Genomic DNA, 16,324 nt, shown 5'->3' on the forward strand with positions numbered 1-16,324 from the left:
GGACGTGCAAACGTGGAGGCAAAAGCGTCGTGACCTGTCCAAGTTGCTGGTGCGGCTGTGCCGGCACCACGTTCACCCAGTGGGCCGTAAATGACATGTACTGTCCCTGACCGTAGTTACAGCTCCACACGTCGGCGCTGCCGTGCACTTTGGCAGAGACCGACATGCTCAAAGACTGGCCCACCATCTCTTCTACATGTGAATGCAGGGCTGGCACTGCCTTTTGGGCAAAGAAATGACGGCTTGGCACTCTCCACCGCGGCGCGGCACAAGCCATCATTTCTCGGAAAGGTGCTGAGTCCACCAGTTGGAAAGGGAGGGACTGCAGCACCAGCAACTTGGACAGGAGGACGTTCAGCTTTTGCACGGTCGGGTGCGTGCTCGCAAACTGTTGTCTCTTGGATACGGATTCCAAGAAAGACTGTTGACGGAATCCGAGAAGAGGAGTAGCAGGAGAAGGAGCATCTGAACGAGCGGAAGATGCCAACGAGCGACAACTCCCCTCAGCAGAGGTGTTGGAGCCTTGACTGGCTGATAGAGGGCGATTGACGACGTCGGGTGACGGAGCAAGTAACGGAGCGGGTGATGGAGCGGGGGCTGGGGCAGGCAGAACCGCCGTATGTTTATCACGGTTTTCCCAGGCCACCGAATGGTGACGCTGCATATGCTGACGCAACGCTGTAGTCCCAACATGGGCCCCCTGGCCACGCTTGCATTTCTGGCCACATAGTCGACATACGGCTACGTTTACTTCCTCGGGCGGCTTGAGGAAAAATTGCCACACCACCGAGTAGGAAACTTTGCCCCCGCTACTCTTCACTGGCTGACTGCTACTTCCTCCGTGCGCACCGGCACCACTACTGGCCGTGGTGGTAGGCTGCAGTGGAGCTGGTGCTCTACTCCGTGGACGTTTGGCTCCACTGACACTGATGCGACCCTGCTGCTGTCTCCTGGGCAACCCACCGACTGTTTTGCTCGCTGCCAAGCTGCCACCCTCTTCTCCTGATGATGCGGAAGAAATTGCCTGATGACGACGAGGCTGCCAAGTGCGATCAACCTCCTCATCATCAAGTAGGGTCTCCGCCTCACTACTAGCCCCCTCGGCTGCGTCTGGGTCAGGAGACAGACCTGTCTCTAGACCGGCTACCGAGCCACTCTCCTCGCCAGTACTTGTTCGCTTGGCTGCTGAAAAGGCCGATGTCTCCCCCCGTTCCTGACCGCCCTCTGTTAGCTCTTCCTCACTGTACAGTGGGGCTGAGCCCACAGCATGCGATACTTCGCTTGGTGAGGGAACAGCAAAGGACAGGGGCAGGTAGAGGACACGTGATTTCAGTGGGCTTGCTCCCGGGCCATGCCAACTAACGGTTGTGTCTGACGTACCCACCGACCGTTGGCTGTAGGTGTCAGAGGTGACCTGGGAAGAGGAAGACGACCGAGCCAACCAATCAATGACGGCAGGGTTGTCGGTGGAGACACGACCGCTGGATGACACCGGGAGCACTGGCCTCTGGCTGCGAATACTGCTGCCTCGACCCCTTCCTCTGCTGCCACGTCTGCTCGCTCCTAAAACATTGCCTCCTCTGCATGTTGTCTGACATACTATTTAATTCAACGATTAGGTGTCCCTGAGTAACAATTCTCTGGCACTCAGTAACAATTCTGTCTGTCCCTGAGTATGAATTCTGTGGCCCTGAGTAACAATTCTGTGTCTGTGCGAGTAACAATTCTGTGTCTGTGCGAGTAACAATTCTGTGTCTGTGCAAGTAACAATTTTGTGTCTGTGCGAGTAACAATTCTCTGGCACTCAGTAACAATTCTGTCTGTCCCTGAGTAACAATTCTCTGGCACTCAGTAACAATTCTCTGGCACTCAGTAACAATTCTGTCTGTCCCTGAGTATGAATTCTGTGGCCCTGAGTAACAATTCTGTGTCTGTGCGAGTAACAATTCTGTGTCTGTGCAAGTAACAATTTTGTGTCTGTGCGAGTAACAATTCTCTGGCACTCAGTAACAATTCTGTCTGTCCCTGAGTAACAATTCTCTGGCACTCAGTAACAATTCTGTCTGTCCCTGAGTATGAATTCTGTGGCCCTGAGTAACAATTCTGTGTCTGTGCGAGTAACAATTCTGTGTCTGTGCGAGTAACAATTCTCTGGCACTCAGTAACAATTCTGTCTGTCCCTGAGTAACAATTCTCTGGCACTCAGTAACAATTCTGTCTGTCCCTGAGTAACAATTCTCTGGCACTCAGTAACAATTCTGTCTGTCCCTGAGTAACAATTCTCTGGCACTCAGTAACAATTCTGTCTGTCCCTGAGTATGAATTCTGTGGCCCTGAGTAACAATTCTGTGTCTGTGCGAGTAACAATTCTGTGTCTGTGCAAGTAACAATTTTGTGTCTGTGCGAGTAACAATTCTCTGGCACTCAGTAACAATTCTGTCTGTCCCTGAGTAACAATTCTCTGGCACTCAGTAACAATTCTGTCTGTCCCTGAGTAACAATTCTCTGGCACTCAGTAACAATTCTGTCTGTCCCTGAGTATGAATTCTGTGGCCCTGAGTAACAATTCTGTGTCTGTGCGAGTAACAATTCTGTGTCTGTGCAAGTAACAATTTTGTGTCTGTGCGAGTAACAATTCTCTGGCACTCAGTAACAATTCTGTCTGTCCCTGAGTAACAATTCTCTGGCACTCAGTAACAATTCTGTCTGTCCCTAAGTAACAATTCTCTGGCACTCAGTAACAATTCTGTCTGTCCCTGAGTATGAATTCTGTGGCCCTGAGTAACAATTCTGTGTGCGAGTAACAATTCTGTGTCTGTGCAAGTAACAATTTTGTGTCTGTGCGAGTAACAATTCTCTGGCACTCAGTAACAATTCTGTCTGTCCCTGAGTAACAATTCTCTGGCACTCAGTAACAATTCTGTCTGTCCCTGAGTAACAATTCTCTGGCACTCAGTAACAATTCTGTCTGTCCCTGAGTATGAATTCTGTGGCCCTGAGTAACAATTCTGTGTCTGTGCGAGTAACAATTCTGTGTCTGTGCAAGTAACAATTTTGTCTGTGCGAGTAACAATTCTCTGGCACTCAGTAACAATTCTGTCTGTCCCTGAGTAACAATTCTCTGGCACTCAGTAACAATTCTGTCTGTCCCTGAGTAACAATTCTCTGGCACTCAGTAACAATTCTGTCTGTCCCTGAGTAACAATTCTCTGGCACTCAGTAACAATTCTGTGTCTGTGCGAGTAACAATTCTGTGTCTGTGCAAGTAACAATTTTGTGTCTGTGCGAGTAACAATTCTCTGGCACTCAGTAACAATTCTGTCTGTCCCTGAGTAACAATTCTCTGGCACTCAGTAACAATTCTGTCTGTCCCTGAGTAACAATTCTCTGGCACTCAGTAACAATTCTGTCTGTCCCTGAGTATGAATTCTGTGGCCCTGAGTAACAATTCTGTCTGTGCGAGTAACAATTCTGTGTCTGTGCAAGTAACAATTTTGTGTCTGTGCGAGTAACAATTCTCTGGCACTCAGTAACAATTCTGTCTGTCCCTGAGTAACAATTCTCTGGCACTCAGTAACAATTCTGTCTGTCCCTGAGTAACAATTCTCTGGCACTCAGTAACAATTCTGTCTGTCCCTGAGTAACAATTCTCTGGCACTCAGTAACAATTCTGTCTGTCCCTGAGTAACAATTCTCTGGCACTCAGTAACAATTCTGTCTGTCCCTGAGTAACAATTCTGTCTGTCCCTGAGTATGAATTCTGTGGCCCTGAGTAAGAATTCTCTGGCACTCAGTAACAATTCTGTCTGTCCCTGAGTAAAAATTCTGTGGCCCTAATAACGTTTCTGTGGCCCTAAGTAACAATTCTCTGGCACTGAGTGAAAATTCTGTCTGTCCCTGAGTATGAATTCTGTGGCCCTAACTAGCGTTTCTTTGTCCCTAAATAACGATTCTGTGGCCCTCATTAACAAGTCTGTGTCCCTGAGTAATGGTTCTCTGTCCCTAAGTAACTTCTCTCTGTCCCCAATTCTCGTTTCTGTGGCCCTAACTCTGTCCCTGTCTTTAGTACAGAGCGGTCTGCCTCTGTTCAATGACTGCAGGCAAATGAAGATTTCCAAAATGGCCGCTATATATACCTCGACCATTACACAGTGCTGGCTGGCTGGCTGCTGATTGGCTGATGCGATCACATGTCGTTGAGGAATGCATTATGGGGCAGCGCGCCTTGTCTGCGCGCCTTCCCCGACATCCCCGCTCCGTCGCCGCACATGTCAGCCGCCATTTTCGGAAAAATTTCGATTCGCGCGTCCGAATTAGGCTGTTTTTCGGATTCGGCACGAATCGAAATTTTTCCAATATTCGACTCGAATTCCACTTCGGATACTTCGATTCGCTCATCTCTAATCATAACCTATACCTCGTAGATAATTATTCATGTAACCATACGTAAATAATAGTGAACAGCATGCAAAGTATGTATCATTCAAAGTAAGACCAAATAAATTAAAATTGTGCTTAAAGAAAAAAGGTCTTTGATAAAGTTCATTCCAAGTAAAGTATAGTGATGGATGTGACAGATCCCACACTTGCTTCTTAAACAATGGCTTGCCACAAAAAAGACTCCAGATAGAGACTTGCCTCAAATAGGATTCCAGTGGTTCACCCTACACAGGGCAAGGAGAAGCTTACTGAATACTATTAACCCTCATAAAAAAGCGGTCAGATAACTTGTGTATATAAATACTCCTTAGTGTTGCACTCTTCCGATCACACTGCACCATGTGGCAATGAATCACGAGTACTACAGAGCTGCATTCCACTTTTCAAATCACAATTCCAAATGTATGTAAAGTAAGGAACAGAGCAAACCACCCTTAATGTGATACCGTAAATGTAAAAGACTTTATACCTTAAATTGCATCTACTCAGTTACAAGCAATAACACCAGCACTGTGTACATTAAAACCTGAAAAATTCCAACATCAAAAAAGGCCACCGACCAGTGCACGTGCATGGTGATGTCCACCCAGGATCCTCCCTACAAGTTTTGTCATGAGATCATCAGAGGATCAGGGTGCTCATTTATACACTGCTCAAAAAAGGAACACTTTTTAATCAGAATATAGCATCAAGTCAATTAAACTCTTGGAATATTGATCTGGTCAGTTAAGCAGCAGAGAGGGTTGTTCATCAGTTTCAGCTGCTTTGGTGTTAATGAAATTAACAGGTGCACTAGATGGGCAACAATGAGATGACCCCCAAAACAGGAATGGTTTTACAGGTGGAGGCCACTGACATTTTTTTCCCTTCTCATCTTTTCTGATTGTTTTTCACTGGTTTTACATTTGGCTAGGGTCAGTGTCACTACTGGTAGCATGTGGCAATACCTTGACCCTACAGAGGTTGCACAGGACTCCTCCAGGATGGCACATCAATACGTGCCATTGTCAGAAGGTTTACTGTGTCTCCAAGCACAGTCTCTAGAGCATGGAGGACATTCCAGGAGACAGGCAGTTACTCTAGGAGAATATAGTGGAAAAAGCGAGCGCTCTCTAGTAAGCAGCTGGAACACCAAAGGTAACCAGTAAAACCTTCAGAAACATATAATAAATAAATAGGTGCAGCGTTACAAAAACACAATAATACACAATAATATTGTTCGTGAGTATGCCAATAAAGTGACAGTCTGTGCAGATCTAAGTCCAAATAAGCTGTAGAATCCACAAATAGTGCTCCAAATCGTTTGGTAAAATTACGCACTCACAAGATGTATAAATACGCATTAAATGACACTGTAGAGGTCCCCTTTAGGAATTGGATAAGATCCTAATCCGGGCTAATCCTCCTCCTAGGTGTGGTGGTGCTTGTCAGGAGCACACGGGTAGGTACAGGATCCAACTGGCCAGAGATCCCTTTAAGGGATGGACGGGTGTAGAAGCCTGCTTTAAGGGACTCCCTTCTCTGGATGCTTAAGTTTGGCTGGATCAGGAAGGGCTTGTCCAGAAATTAAGATGGCCGCCGGGCCTCCATGTAGCGCCAGCGGTGTGACGTCACTAAGCAGGAGCCAAAGACGCCCTGTGCTCACTGCCTGACACCATATAGCTTGACTGGCATTTGCCATTGAACACCAGTATTGGCAGGTCCAGCACCGGTGCCCTGTGCTTTTCACAAATGAGAATAGGTTCACTATGAGTAAATGTGACATATGTGAAACTGTCTGGAGAAGCCATGGAGAATGTTATGCTACCTGTAACATCGTTCAGTATGACTGTATAGGTGGTGGGTCCGTGACGGTCTGGGGAGGCATATCTATGGAGGGATGCACAGACCTCTACAGGTTAGACAATAGCACCCTGACTGCCATTAGGTATCGGAATTAAATCCTTGGACCCATTGTCAGACCCTACGCTAGTGCAGTCTGTCCTGGGTTCCTCCTGGTGCATGACAATGCCCAGTCTCATGTGGCGAGAGTATGCAGGCAGTTCCTGGAGGAAGAAGGAATTGATACCATTGTATGGTCCCATGTTCACCTGACCTAAATCCAATAGAACACATCTGGGATATCATGTTTTGGTCCATCTGGCACTGCCAGATTGCACCTCAGACAGTCCAGGAGCTCAGTGATGCCCTGGTCCAGATCTGGGAGGAAATACCCCAGGACACCATCTGTCGTCTCATAATGAGACCCTGACTCATTATTCCCAGACATTGTCAGGCATGCATATAAGCACGTGGGGACCATACAAACTACTGAGTGCCATTTTTGAGTTGCTGCAATGAAATTTCAGCAAAATGGACTAGCCTGCTGCATCATTTTTTCACTTTGGTTTTCAGGATGTCTTTGAATTCAGTCCTTTGTAGGTTGATAATTTTCATTTCCATCAAACAATGGGGCATCCTTACATTCCTAACACATTAGCCAGTCCATATCAGTATAGATATCTAGCATGATATTTTTCCCCATTGAGATCTGATGTGTTCTCAAAGTGTTCCTTTAATTTTTTTGAGCAGTGTATATATACAATAAATATACACTATACTTCCAAAAGTACTGGGATGCCTGCTTTTACAAGCACATGAACTTTAATGGCATCCTAGCCTTAGTCCGCAGGTTCAGTATTTAGTTGGCCCACCCTTTGCAACTATAACAGCTTTAACTCTTCTGGGAAAGCTGTCCACAAGATTTAGGAGTGTGTCTATGGGAATGTTCGACCATTCTTCCAGAAGCGCATTTGTGAGATCAGGCACTGATGTTGGACGCGAAGTAGGCATTCTCGTCCAACATCTAATTCATCCCAAAGGTGTTCTATTGGGTTGAGGTCAGGACTCTGTGCAGGCCAATCAAGTTCCTCCACCCCAAACTCACTCATCCATGTCTTTATGGACCTTGTTTTGTGCACTGGTGCTCAATCATGTTGGAACAGGAAGGGGCCATCCCCAAACTGTTCCCACAAAGTTGGGAACATAAAAATGTCTTGCTATGCTGATTCCTTAAGAGTTCCCTTCACTGGAACTAATGGGCCAAGCCCAACCCCTGAAAAACAACCCCACACCACTATCCCCCCAAACCAAAATTTACAGTTGGCGTAATGCAGCCAGGCAAGTATTATTCTCCTGGCAGCTGCCAAACCCAAACACGTCCATTGATTACCAAACAGAGAAGCATGATTTGTCACTCCAGAGAACACATCTCCATTACTCTAGAGTCCAGTGGTGGTGTGCTTTACACCACTGCATCCAAAACTTAGCATTGCACTTGTGCTAATCTGAAGGCCACACAAAGTTTGGAGGTCTTTAGCTATTGACTCTGCAGACAGTTGGCGACTTCTGCTCACTGTGCGCTTCAGCATGTATTGACCCCACTCTATCATTTTACATGCCTTACCACTTTGTTGCTGAATTGCTGTTGTTCCCAGTTGTTTCCACTTTGTTATAATACCACTAACAGTTGACCGTGGAATATTTAGTAGCAAGGACATTTCACGGATAGAGTTAATGGACAGGTGGCAACCTATCACGGTATCACAGTTGACTTTACTCAGCTCCTGCATGTCTAAGTGCTTGTTATATACACCTGTGGCCATGGAGATGATTGGAATACTTGAATCCAATGATTTGAAGGGGTGTCCCAATACTTTTGGCAATATAGTGTATCCCATCACAGATGCATAATTGACTTAAAACATTTACTGACTTTTTTTGCACATGTTAACATGATAATAAACAGTTAATGATATCTGCGTTTCTTTCCAAATACCTGGCAATGTATCAAATGCATATTTTAAACTCATGCATAACTCATTGCTTTGTTGGGTGTCACAAGTGGTGTGCTGTGATACTCATGATTCTATCCTGGCACTATGTAGTAGTAGTTCTTCACTGTACACCCTTCTAAGGGCCTGATGTACTAAGCTTTTCTTCGAGGGGGGAAACACAAGCTGGCCCTCCATGCACTCCAACACTCTCCTACCCTACCCATGTACCCTTACATTGTGACTACTTATCCCTTAAATAGTCTGTTCCTATATATATATATATATATATATATAGGAACAGACTATTTAAGTGATAAGTAGTCACAATGTAAGGGTACATGGGTAGGGTAGGAGAGTGTTTATTTACCCCTGCATGAAGAAGGGTGGAACAAATTATAGCACCCTAAAAAATGTTTTGCAACTGGTGTGTGTTAATAAAACTTTACACATCATCACAAATACTTAGTGTATCCAGGTGAATTATACCTTATTTTTTTCAGGATAAATTGGATTTCATTTGGTAGTAATTGGTAGTTAATACCTCCCTGTTTTTTTTTATTATCAAAGGAAAACTGGAACAAAATAGTATGTAAATATTTTTTTAATTTTATTTAGCAGTATACTTGTTGCTATTACCCTAACCTACCACCAAAGAACAGCCCAAAATAAACTTGCCTGCTTCTGACAGTGATATTGCATATGTGTATGTTATTTGTTTGTATCCATAGTAGGGTCTAGAAACAATAATAATGCTCATTTTGATTTTTTTTCTACTTAAAATAAATTGACACTAACTGACACTGGTACTAATTTATTTTTTTTTAATTATACCTAAAATACACTGTCCCTGACCCTCACCTTTGATCCCAAATTATTCTTTTTTATTATTATTATTTTATTTTTACACAAACACATCGTTGTTCACTTTTTTCCTCTTCTCTTGCAAGGAGAAAAAGTTAGAATGTATCTTTTTCTCTAATCAAGAGAAGAAAAAAAACACATGGGCAGGCTATACAATAACTGATCACTGTGATAGCCAATCAGTGGCTATGGCAGTGATCAGAAGTTCAAGAACTGGAACTTGGATCATTGGTACGAAACCAGTGAGAGCCCGATCTCTGTGTTGAGAGATGGTGTGCAGCATGCTCCCAGCACAAACACAGCTATGCATATAGTATATCCAGCCTTGCATATAAAGACCCTTTTAAAGACTTCTGTGAGGCCGGATATATGTATACAGGTGGCAGGAATTGTTAATAAAACACAAGACACATCGAACAAAACAAACACATAAGACCTAATTAAGGTTCAGACAGGGACAATGCTTGCTCTAGGCTCAGGGATACAGAAGTAAGGCCCTCCATCTTGGGATTAGATATACAGTACAGTACATGTGATTTTTAATTTATTAGGAAACATTAAGACATGACTTGCTTACAGGGAATACAACCTACCTGCATGATGCCTAAAATCACCTTGTTGCCAACAACATGATGTTTTGGGAACCTTCTTCCCCTTCACCAGAGATATCAATCTGACACTAGTTTTCAGGCTGGTATCTCTAAAAAAAAAAAAATGGGTCACCAAGCAAAAGGTTTCCTACTATACTGAAGCCAAAGTGTATGTTTATAAAGGCAATGAGTTGTAATTTAAAAAAAAAAACAAGAAATAGGCATTTCATGTTCTATTTCCAAATGACCTGCCACAGGTTTTATATCATATTCTTCAAAAAATAATGACCTTCATTCATGACAGTAACTGGGTCTGTGAATGCAGACAGGAAAAACCACCAGCAGAGATGATTTTACGTGTATGTACTGTATAACCCAAATTATTTTTTATTTCTGAATAGAGTAGTGAAGGATTAGAACTCACTTTGCTTTCTGTACCTCTTGTTTGGCAGATTTACCATCTCTATTGGTCCTGCTGATCACTGGCACTGAAACAGAAAGTCCAATCCAAAATTGCACAGATATCAGCAGAACCTACTGACACCGATGAAGGGGCACTTTTTCTCCTTCTGACACTAGTGATAAGGCACTATGTCTCCCACTGACACCAACAATGGGGTACTACTCCTCCCCCTAATAGCAAAGATACATTGCTTATGCCCACTAACTCCAGGATAATTTTATCTCCCAATGGCCACAGTCTGGGCGCCCTAAAGTCTATAGGCCAGTAAACTGGCACTTTGTTCAGTAAATATGGAGACCCCTGGTCTAGCGGATAGGATGACAGTTGAATGTAAACAGATAGGCGGTCCATTTACATTTGACTGCCCCATAGAGCACAGCTAGCTGTGTCTGCTCTTCACAAGAGGCGTGGACACGGACCTGCCATCCATCTGCTCAGGATGACAAGCCCATGTAATAGGACCCTAAATCTTCCAATGGGGACACCTATTCTTGTGACAGCTGCCCAGGAGGACAATTCCCCACACTTTAAAGAATTATCCTTGCCCTTCAGTTGCATATCTGGAGCAGGAAGTGAAGTGAAATCTCCTTGATGGGACACAGACAGCAAAAAAAAAAAAAAACCTGACAGGGTTTTTAGCTTTTTTTTAACATTTTATTTAATTAATATTTTATTATCCAAAACTAAAGAAAATACTGGCTTGACATACACTTTATAGGAATATAAGTTTGTTCATCCCTACTCAAGTATACTGTATGTACCTTCGTGGCAAGGCGTTTGACAATGGGCTGCAATGACTTAAAGTGGTTGTATAGCTATATAGTGTGTGCCTGTCTCAATTAAGGGCACCAAGTATCATTTCTGTCTGTTGCTCCATTGCTCTGCTATCAGCATGAATCACTTCTGACAAGTTTTCTTGACACCAAGAGAAAAATGGGGACAGAGCAGGGACCTCCAGCAGATTGACAGCCTCAGCTCTGTTCCTGTGAGCTGTGTGTGTGTGTGTGTGGGGGGGTCCCTTCCCTCCAATCAGCTCTCAGAGTTCTCCTCACTAAATTCTGAAGAGTGTTATTTCAGTTCTCGGCCCCTTTTTTCTGAACTCTTAGACAATTGTAAATGAGAAATTCAGTACTCTGAGCAGATGTAGAGAAGAAATACTGCAGATAAACAGGTACAACTTAAGTAGGAGGCGTTTCATCTCTGTGCATAGCCTGAGGCCAGTCACTTCACTGGGTATATGTAAGGGTTTACAACCGCTTTAAAGACTCTCTAAACACAGAAATATGTGTAGGGTCTGACTCATATGTCTGAAATTACATTCTGAAGCTTCAAGGTCTGTATCACTCACATCACATATTGTCCTTATTTTTTGCTATCTATATTGTTACATAGAACATCTATAGATCTTCTTTATCTATCTCTTTATCTTTTACCTTGTTCTTTAGGAAGCCTTCCCACTCCCAATGTTTCACATGTTTGAGTATATTTTTATGTTACTGGTTTAGCCATTGTATTTACAGTGCAGGGAAAGATGTTGGCATTGGGGAGCTATTTATGAAAAAAATGGAGAAATTAATATTGTCAATAAAGAAGGAGAAGGAATGTCTGTTGAAATATAAGTATTGCTCATTTGTATTCTGCAGTCCAAGACGTATGTTTCTCTAGGCCTTTCTGTCCATTAACACATTCTCTGGCTGTGTCATTCCATTACAATGCAAGTCAGATCCAATTCTTGCCAGAAAGCCTGTAATATTTACATGCGCCCAGCACTTTATCACACTGACATTTCACCCATCACTATTCTGTCACATATACAACATAACCACTGAGAAAATACCACATAACCTCCATACCGAGAACATAAAGCTCAAACTATAATGGCAATATTATTTAATGATGACCGGCAATAAATTCTGATATCTAGCATTATGCTGCCTTTATTAGAAAAACTAAAACATTCTAGAGAAGGGTGTTGTACATGTCTCTGTGTAGGGAGGGAGGTGGCTTAGCTCCATAGCAAAAATAATATATGTTTGCAATACATACTCTTCTGAACACAGCACAGGGATATGGCATGAAATAAACTTAGGCCCCTTTCACATGGGTGGTTCTATTTCAGCTTTTAGCTGCATTTAGAGGAACTTATTTACTGTAGCTAAATGCAGACAATGCATCCCTATGGCTCCATTCACAGCAACATTTTCATAACATACAGTTTTATGCTTTTAGGAAAAATAAAGCTGACAGCTTCCAGGAGCGATGTACCGCAGCTATCTGTACATAAACACAGTTAATCACAGTAAAAAGAAAAAATAAGTAAACAGTTGCTATAGAAAGGGCCAGAATTTACTACCGCAGCAGTAAACGCATGTAAACGCAGATAAACGCAATGTACAAATGAAGGTGATCTCTGTGCCAGAAGTGTTGGAATTTCAAAATAAAAAAACATCCATTTACAAGTGGCAGAACAACCGCCTAAGTGAGAGAGGGATTGGTTTTAAAGGATAGGTTTACCTTTTTAACAAAAATAAATTTGCAGGTAAAAAAATGTGCATTAATATTTTTTTTTCCGAAGACTCTAAAGCAGGGTGTCCATCTGGCTGCCCTCCAGCTGTTGTGAAACTACAAGTCCCATCATGCCTTTGCCTTTGGGAGTCATGCTTGTAACTGTCAATCTTGCAATGCCTCATGGGACTTGTAGTTTGGCAACAGCTGGAGGGCCGCCAGTTTGACTCCCGTGCTCTAAAGCATTGCACCAGGAGATCGCAGACCTGTCAGTGTATCTGTGTGCCCATACATCATACAGGCAAGCAGAAACAGTCTGACAGACTCAGTGAACTACCATGGCACTCCACAGCTAGCTTTATGGTAGTTCATTCAGAACTACAAACCGACAGCCACAAAGGCTGTCAGGACTTGTAGCTTTCTCATTCACAGAATGCTGTGAATGAGTGATATGGCGATTGGAGCCCCATATGGCCACATTTTTTCAAAAAGTTTGACAACTGGCGGTGGGAGAAGATTCCCCCACTAGCTGTAAAAATGGGGTAGTGGGGCGGGGGCAATCCGTTTGTAACATGTTACACTTTGAAATTGATGAACTTATCCTTTAAACGGATATTATGTGAAAGTAAGAACATTTAATAGACATTAGACACTAGAGAAGAATAAAGTCGCAATTTTAACAAATCATTGTTACAGCCTATAAGACAAAAAAAGCAACAGGAAAACTGCCACAGTAGCCAATAACTACCAGTTATTAGCAGTATAACTAACTAGTATAACCTGTTGAATGATTTTGTCCATCACTGCTCTAAGCACTTCTTTAAATATACCAGTTTGTGTACATTATTATTTAATGTGTCATGGTTATTTTACAAATATAGCTCAGGTAGAGCATAATAATAATAATTATTATTATACAGAACATAAAATAATAATAGACCATAAGATTAAAAATAGTAGTAGTAATAATAATAATAATAATTACACATTATAATACAACAGCTTACTGTCATGCAAAATTATATTTTTTTCAAATTTAAATAATACTTTCAAACAGAAAAGAAAAAAAATAACAATTACAAAAGAAACATATCAATCTGTGACACATTTAAGAAAATGCACTACTGCTAAAATGTACTCAGCATTGTATAACAAAAGAAGTCATAATAACAAACTAATACAAGTTTATTAAATGATAGCAACAGAAAGTGTCGGGCAGACTAGTGACAGGTATCATGTGACACACAAACACAACAATCTAGAAGAAAAGAAGCATGGAAACAATTTGTTTACATAAATGATGAACCTTACCCTGGCTATACCTTTGATAATTACCAAGTGTGGTGGCATAGCTTGTTTTTTTTTTTTTTAAGCCCCGTTTTACTAACCTTATTAAACCTGATTCGGAAATCAACAGACCGTCATTTTCCTGATAAAACAGATTCAGACCAACGGGTCCCTTTCTTGGGAAATATCTCCTAAAGAGATGTATTACTTTATATGTGTTTCTAAAATCAAGTGGAGAGACGTTCCCATATGCTATACAATATTACCTTTACTCAATGGCGACAGGGCTGCCTACCATCAGATCGATTTACTAAACAAACTAAAACGTGGGTGGGGATGTTAAACAGTAACTACTGTAGTAAACCACAGGTAAAAATGAAAGCTACTTGTTTCGCACACATGCCATTTTACAGGAGGTTGCTTTATAGATCACTAAAATGCAGGGTGGAGGAGGAAAATGGATATTTTTGTTCTGTTTCAGAAGAAAATGTTTTCAATTATATTTATTACATTGCGATGCAAGCAATTACCAGTGCAATCTTTAAAAAAAGTACCAAGAACACCATGTTAAAACTATGGGTGAAAGAAACATTTTTTTTTAATTTGGCAAAAAAAGCAACAATGCAAAGACAAGCTAGCTAAGGTATCATTTACTTTGAGGTTCATTACTGTGAAAGATTTATACATATGGAAATTACTTATCAAGACTGCTGTTGTACTGCAATTGCAATGTAGTATACAATACCTAAGGACAGATGCAAAAGGAAAAGTAAAAGCACTTCACAGTGAATTCAACTGTATATCAAGGACAAGTTGCTATTGACAAGTCCTTTTGTGTAGTTATGTGACCTCACACTCTATACACAGATTTTAAGTTGGAATTTCCGCATATCCACCTTTGAGAAAATAGATAAATGTATTGATAAAAATTAAATGCAAAAATATAGTTTTAGAATTAGTAGGGAATTTGGGGGAAACCACATTCCATTCTTTTGTGTAACAAAGTCTATGTGGCAGCAAACTGGCAACAACACTGAGTGAACAAGGTAGCCCTTGCACAGAGCAAAACTTGGATGCCAGCAGCACCTAGCAGAGGAGGCAGCTAGCAGGAAGTGAGGCAACAAGGCATTTCAGAAAGGCTCACACTGAAGAACTGGCAAACAGTCCCTTTACTGTCCATAGGCACACTATCCCTGACCAGCGAGTTCCTGCCCCTGACCTAACCAGATCCAAAATGCTCACCAACTGCAGCGAGCCAGTGCTTTATATAAGCACTGCCCTCACTAAAGATGGCAACTAGATCATCTGTCCAATTAGACAGCTGCTCACCTATGTCACCTGTGGAGGACTAAGAGGATAGTGAGATCTTCCTGTCCTCCACTGTCTCTGCATGGTGGTTGCCGACAGTGCCACCTGTGCGTGGAAGTCAAAATACACCTGCCTACAAGCAGCTCATGCCTAGTTGTTACCCCGACACACAGGCTTCCAGTGGAGAGTGCAAGTGGCTGTTTTAAGCGCACATTGTGCAGGCATGGTTCACTGTTGTCCCCATTAGGATTCTGCCTAGAGAGGTCCTGTGCAGATGTAGCACCCTCCTAGTGTAGGATGTTAGGTAAATTTAGTTGTTTGCTCCTTATGCAATCAAGGGAGCAGAGATCTTTGTTCTGGTCTGTTCAAGGTTTCACAGGCTAAGAGTTTGATTGCTTTTTCCTGCCACTGGAAGAAGCTTCCAGAGCTTAGGGAGGGAGATGCAAATAAGCAGCCTGAATATTTATCATGCTCCAGCCAATCTTTGGAAAGGAGTGCCTGGAAGAGGGCTGGAAAGGTGATTAATAGTCTCAAGCACTGGAGAGCTGGGTTCTCTCTCTCCAGGAAGATACCAGAGCCTGATGGGTTGTTGTCCTTAGGTAGCCATGGACTGTGTTGCTGTTTTGCAAGCCTTAGAGATATCAGGGTTGAGGGCCTGAATGGATCTCCTTAGAAGTTGATTGCAGGACCTCACCACAAGGCTTCTGGTCTGGAGCAGGACTGCCTCACTCATTGGAAATTGTCTAGAGGAAGCTGGAAGGTGGCGGCTGTCCTGGGGTCTTGTGAGTAAAGACCCTAAACTGATCCCTGTGAGTGTGCAGTGTTCTGGAAATCGCATAGACTAGCAGTAGTTGTGCATAGATGCAAGATAACCAGATGCCAAAGAAAAATGCCTACAGCTCAGAAGATGCTCAGAAATGTGCCTCCTGGTCCTTAGACTGTCCAATACTCACAATTACCTATGGGGACGATTGTCCTCTCACTGCTATGTGCTAATCGTTTTAGAGTATCCCATGCCTTAACCCCTGTCCTGTTAAAGTTTCTTCAAGCAATAA

General features: G+C 42.7%; 1 protein-coding gene across 1 annotated transcript in view; it reads right to left on the reverse strand.

Moving 5' to 3' along the window:
* The window catches only part of HNF4G (hepatocyte nuclear factor 4 gamma), a 160,817-nt gene extending 146,596 nt beyond the window's left edge, over nt 1–14,221 (reverse strand). The window contains exon 1 of the mRNA XM_089661063.1: nt 14,063–14,221. The gene's annotated coding sequence lies outside the window, so the exon portion shown is untranslated. The remainder of the gene's footprint in view (nt 1–14,062) is intronic.
* Nucleotides 14,222–16,324: the final 2,103 nt, after the last annotated feature.

Source organism: Staurois parvus, unplaced genomic scaffold (assembly GCF_062004578.1).
Source record: "Staurois parvus isolate SC_StPar_1 unplaced genomic scaffold, SC_StPar_1.0 ptg001302l, whole genome shotgun sequence".
In the NCBI taxonomy this organism is placed as follows: Eukaryota; Metazoa; Chordata; class Amphibia; order Anura; family Ranidae; genus Staurois; species Staurois parvus.